At 40.6% G+C, this 16301-nt stretch overlaps 1 protein-coding gene and 1 long non-coding RNA gene across 7 annotated transcripts in view; one reads left to right on the top strand and one right to left on the bottom strand.

Moving 5' to 3' along the window:
• Positions 1-16301, top strand: part of LOC145528373 (neuronal acetylcholine receptor subunit alpha-7) — a 135073-nt gene that overhangs the window by 16458 nt on the left and 102314 nt on the right. The gene's annotated exons all lie outside the window — the stretch shown is intronic.
• LOC145528374 (uncharacterized) lies at positions 590-16279 on the bottom strand. Of its 5 annotated transcripts, none has more exons than XR_014070350.1 (6): positions 16132-16279; positions 11652-11710; positions 10633-10843; positions 10388-10553; positions 8676-8804; positions 590-652 (listed from the first exon to the last, which is right to left on the bottom strand). It is a non-coding gene; the product is annotated as an uncharacterized LOC145528374 (long non-coding RNA). The 5 variants fall into 5 exon arrangements; XR_014070348.1 differs by having other exon boundaries at positions 590-802; XR_014070352.1 differs by lacking the exon at positions 590-652 and adding an exon at positions 8904-8967.

Here is a 16301-nt window from a genome sequence, read left to right on the forward strand (position 1 = left end):
ATTTATGTATCACAAACCAGCTTTCCACCGGCTCCCTGCATTTTTTTTTTTTTTAATATCACTTTAAAAGCACACAGCATTAGAGAGAAATACTTTTAAAGGGCTTGAAACTTGTCTTAGATAGAGGAAAGGAATAGCAAGATGCAATACATGGTATGGATTTGTCTGGATTGGAAAGATTGCACCTGTTTCAGAAATGCTGCTCTTTTGGAGGAAAATGAGACTCCTGAGTTTATCATCATGTCTGTAAGAAATCTGGAAAGGGTGGTAGATGTAACCTGGGCTAGGGGGATTCAGGGCCTGTCTCCCCTCCTAATAGGCAGTTTTTTAGGTGTGTATCAACATGTGTGGTCATATGAACAAAGTGCTATATTATTAGGACCATTCTTGTCTAAGCAGAGAAGATTTGGGGCTTGAACCCAGGCATTTTTCATATTTTTTTGTTTGGGGATATTTTTGCTTGTTTTTTTGAGTTTTTGAACATACTATGCAGTATTTAAGACACTCAAATAGTAGATGACCAGTGATATTTTATTATAATGATTTGAATTATTTTTGGAGGTATTTGATATGTATTATTTCGTTCCACTTATTTTTGTTTCTGATGTCCTTTTGGTAAGCTCTCTCTGATCCTTCATAGTTGCTCTGTTTTCTAGAACAAAATAAAATGAGGTGTCCCAAGGCTGTCTTGTACTGCTCACTCCAGACTTGAATCTGCTTTTACGAAGAAACCCTTCAGTGGGAAACTCTATTCGGAAACCATGGATTGACAGTAGGCATTGGAATAAATTCTGACTTGAGTCTAAAAAATATTTCAGAAAGAGATAACTGACCAAATGGAAAGTAAAAATATAAAGAAAGGATCTTTTTTAAAAAAGCTTCTAGAGTTCAAGGAAAGCATGAAAAACTTAATGTAAAAGACTCATTGAACACTTCAATTTCAGTGCACCGGGGATAGGAAAAAAAACCTTAAATTCATCCAGGACAAGGGAAAATCACTTGCTAAAACTAATTGCCAAAATGACATCTGTGGCCTTATCAGAAAAATCTGGGATTTGAAAAGACATGGTCTATAATATCATAGCTCAGGTGAGAAATTGTTATCTCCAAATCTCTACAGATCCAAGTAGAAAAACAGAATTTTCAGATATGCATGGATCCAGATTTTACCACCTATATATTATCTGAAAGCATTGCTAGATAATGTATTCCAGTTATGAAAAAAAAAAAAAAAAACCCAAAACAAAGTAAGTGGCATATAAGAAAAACTTGTAAGAGATCAGAAAAAATATCCATCAAGCCTAATTGTCAAACAGCTATCCCTGAAATGTTGATAGTAGTCTATAACCCACATATACATATCTTTCTTTCTGTACATATTGTTGTTGTTGTTGTTATTGTTCAGTCACTCAGTCATGTCCAGCTCTTTGCGAACCCATGGACTGCAGCATGCCAGGCTTCCCTGTCCTTATCCATCTCCTGGAGTTTGCTCAAACTCATGTTCATTCAGTTGGTGATGCCATCCAGCTATCTCATCCTCTTTCGTCCCCTTCTCCTTCTTCCTTCAATCTTTCCCAACATCAGGGTCTTTTCCAATGAGTCAGCTCTTTGCATTAGGTGGCCAAAGTATTGGAGCTTCACCTTCAGTATCTGTCCTTCCAATGAATATTCAGGATTGATTTCCTTTAGGATAGACTGGTTTGATCTCCTTTCAGTCCAAGGGACTCTTAAGAGTCTTCTCCAGCACCACAGTTTTGTAGGCATCAGTTCTTCGGCGCTCAGCCTTTTTTATTGTCCAGCTCTCACATCTGTACATGACTACTGGAAAAACCGTAGCTTTGACTAGACGGACCTTTGTAGGCAAAGTAATGTCTTTGCTTTTTAATGTCTCTGTATACATATGTTTGTATGTATATGTATGTGTATGTGTATGTAAACATAAGTGAAAATATGTGTTTTCAAAATTTTTAACCACTATGCAAGTGGAAAGAGATTCTGAAATTTTCAAATCTTGAAAAGAAAATGAAACAAAAAAATTTGAACATTCCTATAATACTTAGAAATGATTTTAAGAAGCACAACAAAATACTGTGGGGAAATGGCAACACATGATGATATAAACAAGGCCAGTCTAATCCATAATCACTCTGTTGTGAAATGGGTCAGTCCAGTTCAGTTGCTCAGTCATGTCCGACTCTTTGAGACCCCATGGACTGCAACACACCAGCCCTCCTTCTCCATCACCAACTCCTGGAGTTTACTCAAACTCATGTCCATTGAGTCGGTGATGCCATCCAACCATCTCATACTCTGTCATCTCCTTCTCCTCCCGTCTTCAATCTTTCCCAGCATCAGGGTATTTTTCAGTGAGTCAGTTACTTGCATCAGGTGGCCAAAATATGGGAGTTTCAGCATCAGCATCAGTCCTTCCAATGCACATTCAGGACTGATTTCCTTTAGGAAGGACTGGTTGGATCCCCTTGCTGTCCAAGGGACTCTCAAGAGTCTTCTCCAACACCACAGTTCAAAAACATCAATTCTTTGGTGCTCAGCTTTCTTTATAGTCCAACTCTCACATGCATACATGACCACTGGAAAAGCCATAGCCTTGACTAGATGGACCTCTGTTGACAAAGTAATGTCTCTGCTTTTTAATATGCTGTCTAGGTTGGTCATAACTTTTCTTCCAAGGAGCAAGAGTCTTTTAATTTCATGGCTGCAGTCACCATCTGCAGTGATTTTGGAGCCCCCAAAAATAAAGTCTCTCACTGTTTGCACTGTTTCCCTATCTATTTGACATGAAGTGATGGGACCGGATGCCATGATCTTAGTTTTCTGAATGTTGAGCTTTAAGCCAACTTTTTCGCTCTCCTCTTTCACTTTTATAAAGAGGCTCTTTAGTTCTTCTTCACTTTCTTCTTCACTTTCTGGTGGTGTCATCTGCATATCTGAGGTTATTGATATTTCTCCCAGCAATCTAGATTCCAGTTTGTGCTTCCTCCAGCCCAGCATTTCTCATGATGTACTCTGCATATAAGTTAAATAAGCAGGGTGACAATATACAGCCTTGATGTACTCCTTTTCCTATTTGGAACCAGTCTGTTGTTCCATGTCCAGTGGGTATGGCATAAGTCCTGTTGGAGGAGGTCTCCATTAACCTCACCATAGAGCTTCCAGAACTTACACAGACTGAGAAATAGACTCTTGGAGGGCACAGTAGAACCTTGTGCACCAGGACCCAGGAGAAGGGAACAGTGACCCCACAGGAGACTGTCCCAGACTTGCCTGTGGCTGTCCAGGAGTCTCCCACGAAGGCGTGGGTCGGTGGTGGCCTGCTGCAGGGTTGGGAGCATGGACTGTGGCAGTACATGCATGGGATCTTTTGAGGGAGGTCACCAGTATCTTCATTACCTCCACCATAGTTTGGCCTGAGGTAAATGGCAGGGAGGGAACACAGCTCCACCCATCAACAGAAAATTGGATTAAAGATTTACTGAGCATGGCCCCGCCCATCAGAACAAGACCCAGTTTCCCCCTCAGTCAGTCTCTCCCATCAGGAAGCTTTCATAAGCCTCTTACCCTTCTCCATCAGAGGGCAGACAGACTGAAAACCACAATCACAGAAAACTAACCAATCTCATCACATGGACCACAGCCTTGTCTAACTCAGTGAAACAAGAGCCATGCCATGTAGGGCCACCCAAGATGGACAGGTCATGGTGGAGAGTTCTGACAAAACATGGTCCGCTGGGGAAGGGAATGAATGGCAAACCACTTCAGTATTCCTGCCTTGAGAACCCCAAGAGCAGTATGAAAAGGCAAAAAGAACACTGAAAGATGAACTCCCCAGGTCGGTAGGTGCCCAGTATGCTACTAGAGATCAGTGGAGAAATAACTCCAGAAAGAATGAAGAGACGGAGCCAAAGCAAAAACAACACCCAGTTGTGGATGTGACTGGTGATGGAAGCAAGGTCCAATGCTGTAAAGAGCAATATTGCATAGGAACCTGGAATGTTAGGTCCATGAATCAAGGCAAATTGGAAGTGATCAAACAGGAGATGGCAAGAGTAAACGTCGACATTTTAGGGCTCAGTGAACTAAAATGGACTGGAATGAGTGAATTTAACTCAGATGACCATTATGTCTACTACTGTGGGAAAGAATCCCTTAGAAGAAATGGAGTAGCCATCATAGTCAACAAAAGAGTCCAAAATGCAGTACTTGGATGCAGTCTCAAAAACGACAGAATGATCTGTTCGTTTCCAACCATTCAATATCACGGTAATCCAAGTCTATGCCCTGACCAGTAACGCTGAAGAAGCTGAAGTTGAATGGTTCTATGAAGACCTACAAGACCTTCTAGAACTAACACCCAAAAAAGATGTCCTTTTCATTATAGGAGACTGGAATGCAAAAGTAGGAAGTCAAGAAACACCTGGAGTAACAGGCAAATTTGGCCTTGGAGTACAGAATGAAGCAGGGCAAAGGCTAATAGAATTCTGCCAAGAGAATGCACTGATTATAGCAAACACCCTCTTCCAACAACACAGGAGAAGACTCTACACATGGACATTGCCAGATGGTCCACCCCGAAATCAGATTGATTATATTCTTTGCAGCCAAAGATGGAGAAGCTCTATACAGTCAGCAAAAACAAGACCAGGAGCTGACTGTGGCTCAGATCATGGAAGAGATTAGCATGTGAACTGATTAAGTAAAGAAGATCACCTTTATCCAAGCAAGTGGGCCTCATGCAACTCATTTAGGTCCTGATAGAACAAAGAGACAGAGCAAGGGCTGATTTGCTCATCTTCACCTGCCCTCTCACATCAGCGCTCATGGTTCATGGGCCTTCCAGCTTCACAGTCCTGGGGGGCACTGACACCATTGGCCTTTGGTCTGAGTCACACCACCAGCTCTCCTGGCTTTCCAGATGGTGGATTATAGGACTGTGCTGCCAGTTCTGTGTGAGCCAAGTCTTACAAAAATGTCTGAGCCAATCCTTATTAAAAAAATTTTTTTGAAATTCCCTGGTGGTCCAGTGATTAGAATTCGATACTTTCACTGCCATGGCCTGGATTTAATGCCTGGTCAGGGAACCAAGATCCTACGAGCTATGTGGCACCCCTCCTGCCCCATTTTTTTTCTTCTTACACACACACACACACAAGTGTGTGTGTGTGTGTGTGTGTATATATATATATATATATTCATCCTATTGGTTCCTTTTTTCTAGAGAACCCCAACAATGCAAAGTCATCATGCAAAGCCATCTGCAGCTCGCCTGGGAGTGAGGGTGGCTTCATGGAGGCGTGCAAGTATTGAATGAGAGTCCAGGGGGAGGATGGAGCACACCCGTCAAGAAGTGATGGGCAGAGCTGGGCATCCCGAGGGGCACTGTGGGCCTCAGACTCTGAGTCCTCCGTGGGTTGTAAGATCCAGTACCAGTGCCTGTCTCTGTGGTGAGTGTGATACCAAAACTAGTACTTGCAGCAGCCCTGTCAGATGTACTGTTATTCATCTTATTCTGTTGATTGCATACCAACATTGGTGCAGTTCATAGGAGCTGTAATAGTGGGGCCACTAGGTCCTGAGAGAGTGTAGATGGTTTACAGACTGTCAGGAGCTCATCAGACACACGCATCAGGATCATGTGGTCAGTAGACTGCAGGAGCTGCATGCTTCCCCACACCCAGACGGGAAGCTAAGTAGTAGTAGTAGGAGAGGGGGGAGGCGTATAGTCCAGGCACTTTCCCTGCCTGCAGGGAACAGCCTGAGATGTCTCAAAGCCTAGTCCAAAGGATTCTTTCTATAAAGAGATTCCCCAATCCCTGCCAATCAGAATTAATCTTTTTTTACTCCTGTGATATCAAAACACTTTTACTGATTGACAGGTTGATACTAGGAAGCTCCAGAGAGAAACACAAGATTTGGGATCATAACAACCATTTCAAACTGGATCCAACCCTCCATAATTGTGTGAGCTTGGGAACCCTGCCGCACCTCTGATTCTGCCCCTTAAAATATAATGCTGCTTACTGTGATAACATCATAGTGCTGTTGTGGGTGATGATAACTTTTTAAAAAAATGTGTTTTGTTAATATGGTTCTTGCACACAGGTTAAATGCTTATTTATACCCCTGCCTCGGTTTACATTTCCCAGAAGTGTCTAATTTCAACTCTGGATATTTCTTTGAGATTTGTATTGTCTGTAAATTTGCATTGTATCTCCAAATAAAATGCTTACAGTAACTACCGCTTTTTGGTTTAGAGTTATGGTCAATATCTAAGGACTTTCCAGTACTGAAGATGAGGAATTGCCTCTTCACCACCTGCCTCCAGATAATACACTTCTTTTTTCTTCCCTTATCCTCCCAGTGAAATTATATCATAATTTTTGGTTAAATTAATATGCAATGTATGTATTAAAGTTATTATGAAATCACAGTTTGCATGAGCCAGTCATTGTGGCTATGGTTACATTTATTTTCTAGTATAACTATTTATTTTTCCTCAGAGTTAACACTATTTATTGTCTTTCCATAGTTGTTGAATTTTTCATGTAACCATCATTGTTTCCTCCCTAAACCTTCCAGAAGAAGTATAGATTGCTGTCCTTATGTTCAGAAACATGTGGTTTTGTATGGTCCATGTTTTTAGAGGTGTGTGCTCAGAAACATTTGTCTTGCTGCTTGTAAGTAAATTGGCAGCTGTTGAACTGGAATTTTCCTTCACTGTCAGGTTCTGTCAACAGATCTCTGACACTGACTGTCCTACAATTCAATTCTGACCTGACCTACTCTGTGTTGGCATCAAACCGTTCGAGATGAAGGCACAATTCCCAACAGGGTGCTCTTGCTTCAGACTCAAAACAGGGTCTTCAGGCTGTCTGCATGTCTATCTGGCTGGCTGCAAATTTGGGGCCTCTTCAAACCCCAGGATGGATAATTCACTGGAACAACTCACACAACTCAGGAAGTTGCTATACTGACATGGATCATTTTGTTACAAAGGGTACAAATTAGCAGCCAGATGAAGGGTACATAGGGCAAGGTGGAGGAAGGTTCAGAGCCCAGGAGCTATGCTGTGTTACTCTCCTGGTATACTGTGCCACCCTTCCAGCCAGGAAGCTCTCCTAAGAGCTAACATAAAAAGCAGAGCTAAAAATATAAGCAGGGAATAAAGGGATTTGAAGAAACAGACAATACAGGGAGCAGATGAAAACCTCCAAAACTTTAAAAGAAAAAAAAAAACTTCAGAATTTAGTTCCCAAGCTTCATCATCTAGAGTTTTTATTGACATCCCCTTTTGTGGCTAGAATTGATTAGATTATTGGCAACATTATTGAGCTCCATTTCCAGCACTCCCTCACCTCCCTGAAGGTTGAGCCAAAAGTTCCAGCCCTCTGACCTCTCCCAGGGTTTTTCTCCCGACCAGCACCCATCCTGAAGCTATTCAGGGCAACCCATGCCACCAGTTACTTTTTTAGCATAATGAAGACATTCCTATAAGAAAATTTCAAGCATTTTTGAAGCTTGTGTCATGTCAGGAACCTGGGACAAAGGGGAAAAAAAATATGTATTTTGTACTTTAATATACCACAACTAAAGTAGAGAATCCCTGTTGCTTTTTTCCAGTTATGTCCTTTTCAGGATCCTGTGTTGTTTCCTTTCTAGATTTATGTTCTCATTCTGGGGTATGATACCCATCAGTAGTGGTCTGAGAAAGGGAGCGTAGAAGAATATGGCTTCTAGATTTTTTTTTTTAAAGTTTGAATTTACAGTATTGTGTTAGTTTCAGGTGATTAACACTGCTAAAACTTTGTGTTAGCAAAGTGATTCAGTTATACATAAACATATATTTACCTTTTTTCAGATTCTTTTCCCATATAGGTTATTACAGAATATTGAGTAGAGTTCTGTGTGCTTTATAGTAAGTCCTTGTTGATTGTCTGTCTTATGTACAGTAGTGTGTATACGTTCATCCCAGACTCCCAATCCAGCCCTCTCCCCACCCAACATTCCCCTTTGGTAACCATAAGTTTGTTTGAAATCTGTGAGCCAGGTCTTATGTGGCTTTATTTTTTCCCTTCTACTTGCTGGATTGTAGTAGCAAAAGTTTTTTCCCTCTGAATTTTGTTGTTTCTTTTTCTATCTTTCAGTGTTCCAATTTCTAAGAACTGTCTTGCACTGATTGTTCCTTGTTGATAGCAACTGCATCCTGATAAACCTAACTCTTTTTACATTGATGCAATAGCTTCTCTTACATTTCTGAAATTATTATTTTTTTTTTTTAAGTTTTGGATGTTTTTATCTGCTCCCGGTATTGTCTACTTCTTCAAAGCTCCTTTATTACTTGCTTATATTTTTGACTCTGTTTTTATATTAGAAGCTTTCTTATAATGCTATGTGACTTTGATAGGAGTTGCATGTCTCTGTGTGAGTGTATGAGAGTCTCAGACAGATTGGTGGTGTAGGCTTCACTACAGCACAGTCTGGCTCAGAAGGTATTATTTTGGAGATGTTAGTATGATTAGATCTTTTCTCTCAGGCTGATGAATTTGGCCAGAGAAAATTTTTCTAGTCTGCCACCTAGGCAGCCTGAGCCAGGCAATCAGTGTTCTGAGAGCTGAGAGGGAATAAGGGCTGGAGGAGTCAGTTATTCTTAAACCTACCTCTGTTTGTAGCGTATCACTTCCATTGTAGCTCTGCCAGTGTCTGGCATACAGAATCCTTCTGGTCTGTCTTCTCCAGAGAGTAAGATTCTAATATCCCACCAGGGCAGGGAGAAGCAGCTGCCAGTCCTGCATATGAGTATGTTGGGGCATCTAAGTGATTCTTATAAACACTTGATGCCAGTCCTCGCATTTTAACCTCCTCTATACTTGTGCTTTCATGGTTACCTGCTCCTTCCCACTTGTGAGCTGTTCTGGGCTCCGTCTCAGCCTCCTCTGTGTGGACTTAGATCTGTATTTGGAGGACTCTGTCAGTCATCATTTCTCATCCATTTACTATTCAGATCAAGTTATTGTTTGTGTTGTCTCCTTTCATGTTTGTTTTGGTAAGATTGACTTTATTCCTTAACACATTACTTATTGCACTTATTTTTAATTTTGGGAAGAAGAGGATGTATGCTTGTGTCCAAATCATGTTTTTGTTTTTAAATTTCATGAGTATTTAATATTTTTTTTAGTTTGCCTTAGTTTATTTATTTACTTATTTTTATTGGAATATAATTGCTTTACAATATTGTTAGTTTCCGGAGAAGGCAATGGCACCCCACTCCAGTACTCTTGCCTGGAAAATCCCGTGGACAGAGGAGCCTGGTAGGCTACAGTCCATGGGGTCGCTAAGAGTCAGACACGACTGAGCGACTTCACTTTCACTTTTCCCTTTCATGCACTGGAGAAGGAAATGGCAACCCACTCCAGTATTCTTGCCTGGAGAATCCCAGGGACGGCGGAGCCTGGTGGGCTGCCGTCTATGGGGTCACACAGAGTCGGACACGACTGAAGCGACTTAGCATTGTTAGTTTCTGCAGTACAATGAAGTGAATCAGCTATATACATACATACATCGCCCCCCTCTTCGACCCCTCCCCCCTATTCCATCCCTCTAGGTCACCACAGAGCACTGGGCTGAGCTTCCTGTGCTTTACAGCAGATTCCCACTAGCTATCTGTTTTACATATGGTAGGGTATATATGTCAATTACAATCTCCCAATCCATCCCATCCTCCCTTTACTTATCTGTGTCCACATGTCTGTTCTCTGCGTCAGTGTCTCTATTCCTGGGAAATGCGTTCATCTATACCATTTTTCTAGTTTCTACATATATGGGTTAATATACAATATTTGTTTTTCTGACTTCACTCTGTATGAGACTCTAGGTACATCTACATCTCTACGAATAACCCTGTGTCATTTCTTTTAGTGTCTGAGTATATTGTATATGTGTACGTCCTCTTCTTTATCCATTCATTGTCATTGAACATTTAGGTTTTTTCCATGTCCTGGCTATTGTAAATAGTACATTTACTGTTTTCTCAGTTCTCTAAGACTGCCTTTAATTCTTTTTTTTTTTCTTCTTCTGCTCCTTGGCAGTTACTTCCACCCTTCCATGTTTCAGCTCGCTTATTTGTTCTTCTGCCTCAGTTATTCTGCTATTGATTCCTTCTAGTGTATTTTTCATTTCATTTATTGTGGTGTTCATCTGTGTTTGTTCTTTAGTTCTTCTGGGTCCCTGTTAAACATTACTTATATTTTTTCAATTCGTGCCTCTGTTCTATTTCTGAGATTTTGGATCATCTTTAGTATCATTACTCTAAATTCTTTTTGAGGTAGGTTCCCTATTTCCTCTGCATTTATTTGGTGCTGTAGGTTTTTACCTTGCTTCTTCATCTGTACTGTATTATTTTGCTCCCCAGGTAGTGCTAGTGGTAAAGAATCTGCCTGCCCATGCAGGAGCCACAAGAGACACTGGTTCAATTGCTGGGTTGGGAAGATCCCCTGGAGGAGGAACTGGCAGCTCACTCCAGTATTCCCTAGGAAATTCTGTGGACAGAGTTAAGGTGGCAGGAATGAGTATGCACAATATAAGTTTTTGATGGGTAGAGCTGTGTTCCCGTCTTACTGGTTGTTTGGCCAGAGATTTCCAGCACTGGAGTCTGCAGGAAGTTGGGTGAAGCTGGGTCTTGGTATTGAGATGTAAAACTTCAGGAGACCTCACTCTGATTAATATGCCCAGGGGTCTGAGGTTGTTTGTTAGTCCAGCCATTTGGACTACATGATGCCGCCACAGGAGCTCAGACCCAACCTCTGGCTCATGATCCAAGATCTGCAAGCTGTGTAACAAAACAAAAACAAGAAAAGAAACAAAAATGGAGAACAATAACAAAGAATAAAAAGTAAAATAAATTTAGAAAACTAACGATATATTCTGGGGAAAAAAAAGATGAAACAACCATCAGAGGATGAAACAGAACCCCAATAGCAAAAACAGAATAAATCTGGAAAAAGCCTTGATTGGGCAGGGGAAGGAGCTCAGGCAGAGGTACAGTTGAGACTGGGGCAGGGTCTAGGCTCAGGACCCAAGCAGCCAGGAAAGGCCCTAGGGGCAAGGCTTAAGTAGAGGTGGGGTTTGCTCAGGACACACCCTCTGCATCTGGCAAAGGCCCTAGGGGTATAGGGGGTAGGGGACAGGCTCAACCTGGCCTGGAGGGGCCCCTGAGTGCCTGCCTTGGAGCACAGAAGATCAGGACCCCCAGCAAGCTCACTGGTGCCTGGCTGGGTGGGAGAAATGAAATTCTAACTGCACTCCCCCTGATCTTCCAACCCCTGAACGTCCCTCCCTATCTGGCTCTGCTCTTCCTAACCCCCTCTCATGTCCCTGGGCCCACGTAGGTGGAAAGTGCCTTGGAGGGTAGAGGACCAGACCCAGGACCCCAGTAGGCTTCTCAGGGGCCAAGTGTGTGGGGGAAATGCTAGCCGTGTTCCCCTGTGATACTCCAAACCCAAAAGGGTCCCTTCCTATCCTTGAGGTGAGTGTGCCTGACCAGGCATGGGAGCCCCTCTCCTCCCCTAGCTGCCCCTAAGGGGCAATGGCCCCTCCCACCTCCACTTCTCCTCAACCCCTCTCCCTCCATGTCCTACCTGGTTGCGCAGGGATTCCTAAAAGGCTTCACATTGAATGATTCCAACCATATGACATTCTGGAAAAGGCAAACCATGGGGATAGTAATAAGATCAGTGGTTACCAAGGGCTAGGGAAGGGAATGATGAATAGGCAGAACACAGAGAATTTTGAAGACAGTGAAACTACTCTAAATGATATTTAAATGATAGATATGTGTCATTATAGGTTTGTCTGAGTTCATGGACAACAGTGTAAACTATGGACTTTGGTTGGTAATGATGTGTCTCTGTAGGTTCATCAGTTGTAAGAATTCTATCACTTTGGTGGGGAGGGGTTGTCAATAATGAGAGAAGCTGTGCGTGTGTGGGGGTAGTGAAATCTCCAGTCCTTCCCCTCAATTTTGCCATTAACCTAAAACTGATGTAAAAAATAAAGTAAACAAAAACAAAAAGCTGAGGTAATTCTTGCTAGTAAACTTACCTTGCAGAAAATAATAAAAGGGAATCCTTTAGTTGAAATGAAAAGCCAGTAGACAGTAACTTGTATCCACAAGCATAATAAATAGAAACAGTAAGATAACTAGGTAAATATAAAAGACAGTATAAATATTGGGTTAACCAAAAGGTTCATTCGGTTTTCTTCCATAAGATAGCTCTCATAGCACTTAGTTGTCTTTAATTTCATTCAAAACAATTTTGTTAGATTGTATTGTGACAACTGTCATATCACTGTGCTTTAAAAAAAAAACTTACCAAATTAGTGAATTTTTTGTGTAGTCATTTTAATATTGAAGATGGAAGAATAAAAGCAACATTTTTGGCATATTGTGCTTTATTATTTCAAGAAAGGTAATGCAACTGAAATGCAAAAAAAAAAGAGTTGTGCAGTGTATGGAGAATGTACTGTGACTGATCAAATGTATCAAAAGCAGTTTGTGAAGCTTCGTGCTAGAGATTTCTCGCTGGACAATGCTCCATGGTTGGATAGACCAGTTGAAGTTAATAGTGATCAAATTGAGAACTGTCAATGTTTATACCACATAAGAAATAGTGACATACTCACAATATCCAAATCAAGCATTGAAAATCATTTGCACCAGCTTGATTACGTTAATTGCTTTGATGTTGGAGTTCCACATAAATTAGCAGAGAAGAACCCTTCTTGAATGTATTTCCACCTGTGATTCTCTACTGAAATATAACAAAAATGTTCTATTTTTAAAACAAATTGTGACGAGTGATGAAAAGTGAATACTGTACAATACTGTGGAACAGAAGAGATGGTTGGCCAAGTGAAATGAACCACTACCATCCACACCAAAGGCCAGTCTTCATCCAGAGAAGGTGATGTGTATATGGTGAGTTTGGAAAGGTGTCCTCTACTATGAGTTCCTTCCAGAAAATTAAACAATTAATTCCAACAAGTAAGCAGTGTTCAATAAAATGCATCCAGAATTAGTCAACAGAATGTGTATAATCTTCCATCAGGATAATGCAAGACCTCCTGTTTCTTTGATGACCAGGCAGAAACTGTTAGAGCTTGGCTAGGAAATTCTGATTCATCTGCCGTATTTGCCAAACACTGTACCTTCCGATATCCATTTATTTCAGTTTTTACACAAAATTATTTTAATGAAAAATATTTCAATTCTTTGGGAGACTGTAAAAGGCACCTCAAACAGTTCTTTGCTCAAAAAGATAAAAAGTTTTCGGAAGAGGGAATTATGAAGTTGCCTAGAAAATGGTAGATGGTAATGGAACAAAAACATGAATACGAACAGTGAATATGAGTTCAATAAAGTTCTTGGTGAAAATGAAAAAAAAAATGTGTCTTTTATTTTTATTTAAAAAAACCAAAGGAACTTTTTGGCCAACCCAATATATGTTTTATTTATCACTTTTTTCTTCCCCTTTCGTTTGAAGGGCAGCCCTGTAAAGCAATAATTATAAATATGTGTTGATATGCACACTGTATAGAAAGTTTGTATGTGCTTCACCAGAGGAAGCAGAACTACAGAGAGCAGAGTTTTTAATATTTACTTACATTAATATTAATCTAAAAAGGATTGTAATAAGTTAATTATCAATATTGTAATAAGTTAATTATTAAAAATAAGTTAATTGTAATAAATATATGGTAAATGAAATAACAAGGAGCTTAAAATAGTACTCTAGATAAAGTTTTGATTTAACACATCATAATGCAGTAAAAAATGGGATAAGGTGGAGGGGGCCACATAAGACATATCCTATTTTTATCAGAAATTATATTAAATTTAAATAGTTAAACATTCCACTTGAAAGACAGATACTGACATAATGGGGTAAGAAAAATGGTCTGACTGACATACATGTCTCTGTGAGAGTTTCCCTTTAAACTCCAAGGCAAACAACTGTCATTTCAATTGCTTTTACCCTATAGATAAGGTAATATTTTTCTCTTGCTGTTTTTAAGCTTTTTTTCACTGTCTTTAACTTCTGGAAGTTTGACTGTATCTTGGTAGGGATTTCTTTAGGTTTATCTTGTTTGGTATTTGCTCTCTTTTCACATGCTAGCAAGGTAATGTTCAAAATCCTTCAAGCTAGGCTTCAAAAGTATGTGAACTGATTGCTTCCAGATGTACAAGCTGAATTTAGAAAAAGCAGAGGAACCAGAGATGTTGGCAGTCAAATTGCCAACATCTGTTGGATCATAGAAAAAGCAAGAGAATTCCAGAAAAACATCTACTTCTGCTTCATTGACTATGCTAAAGCCTTTCACTGTGTGGAACATAACAAACTGTGGGAAATTGCTAAAGAGATGGGAAAACCAGAGTAACTTACCTGCCTCCTGAGAAACCTGTATGCAAGTCAAGAAGCAACAATTAGAACTGGACATGGAACAATGGGCTGGTTCAAACTTGGGAAAGGAGTGTGTCAAGGCTGTATATTGTCACCCTGCTTATTTAACTTATATGCAGAGTGTATCATGCGAAATGCTGGGCTGGATGAATCACAAGCTGGAATCAAGATTGCCAAGAGAAATATCAACAACCTCATGTATGCAGATGATACCACGCTAATGGCATAAAGTGAAGAGGAACTAAACAGCCTCTTGATGAGGGTAGAAGAGGAGAATGAAACAGCAGGCTTAAAACTCAACATTCCAAAAACTGAGATCATGGCATCAGATCCCATCCCTTCATGCCAAATAGATGGGGAAACCATGGAAACAGTGATTTTCTCTTTGGGGGGCTCCAAAATCACTGCAGACAGTGACTGCAGTCATGAAATTAAAATACGCTTGCTCTTTGGATGAAAACCTATGACAAACCTAGACAGCATATTAAAAAGCAGAGACGTCACTTTGCTGACAAAGGTGCATATAGTCAAAGCTATGGTTTTTCCAGTAGTCATGTATGGATGTCAGAGTTGAACCATAAAGAAGGCTGAGCGCTGAAGAATTGATGCTTTCAAACTGTAGTGCCGGGGACGACTCTTCAGAATGCTTTGTACAGCAAGGAGATCAAACCAGTCAATACTAAAGGAAATCAACCCTGACCTTTCACTGGAAGGACTGATGCTGAAGCTCTAGTATTTTGGCTACCTAATGCAAAGGCCTGGAAAAGGCCCTGATGTTGGGAAAGATTGAGGGCAGGAGAAGAGTGGGTTGACAGATGGTTGGATGGCATCATCAACTCAGTGGACATGAGTTTGAGCAAACTCCATGAGATAGTGAAAGACAGGGAAGCCTGGTATACTGCAGTCCATGGGGGTGGCAAAGAGTTTGACATGACTGGGTGACTGACCACCACCACCACCACCAACAATAGCAACAACATTTCTTGAATCTATAGATTGTGTCTCATCAAATTTGGGCCGTTCAGCCATCTTCGTGCACTTTTTAAATTTCATCTTTTTCATCCATGTCTACAATTACAGATTTATTAGATATTTTATTTTAGTCCCATAGGTCCCTGGGCTCTGTTCACTTTTTTTTTTTTTCCAGTTTTTGTTTTCTGTTTATCAAATTGTATAATCTGTGTCTTCCATTTCACTCATTCTTTCACCATTCTGCTGTTAGGCCCCTCAATTGAGTTTTTATTTAGGTTATTTTGTTCTTCAGTTCCAAGATTTCCATTTGATTCTCCTTTATATCTTCTGCTTCTCTGCGGGGACTTTTTATTTTTTCATTTATTTCTATCATGTTTGCAATTGCTCTTTGAAGCGTTTCTTGATGTCTACTTTAAAATATTTATCAGATAATTCTAATGTCTCTTGATTGTCATCTTGTTGACATCTGCTGATTGTCTTTTAGATTCAGTTTGTCTTTTTAGATTCATCTTCCCATCTCTTTGTCTAGTGAGTGGTTTTCAATAGAAGCCTAAGCCGTTTATTTTGTTATGAGACTCTGAGTCTTATTTGAACTTTGTATTTAGCTGGCTCTCAGATACCACTCTTGTAGAAGAAGGAGGGGAAAGCCTTGTTACTTTCATTTGAGTGTAGAGTCCCTGCTTACCTTCTGTTCACATGGGAGAGGAGGAAGAATGATCTGGGTCAAGGTGGGATTCCTCCTCCCAGCTCGCTGAGTCTCCTGCTACCATCCTACCATCTCGAACCTCATTACTGTTCTCCACATGGCCTTCACTAGCAACGTGTGTGTGTGTGTCCTCATGACTGCTGGGCAGT

The sequence above is a fragment of the Giraffa tippelskirchi genome, chromosome 12 (genome assembly GCF_054371585.1).
Source record: "Giraffa tippelskirchi isolate mGirTip1 chromosome 12, T2T-mGirTip1v1.2.pri, whole genome shotgun sequence".
In the NCBI taxonomy this organism is placed as follows: Eukaryota; Metazoa; Chordata; class Mammalia; order Artiodactyla; family Giraffidae; genus Giraffa; species Giraffa tippelskirchi.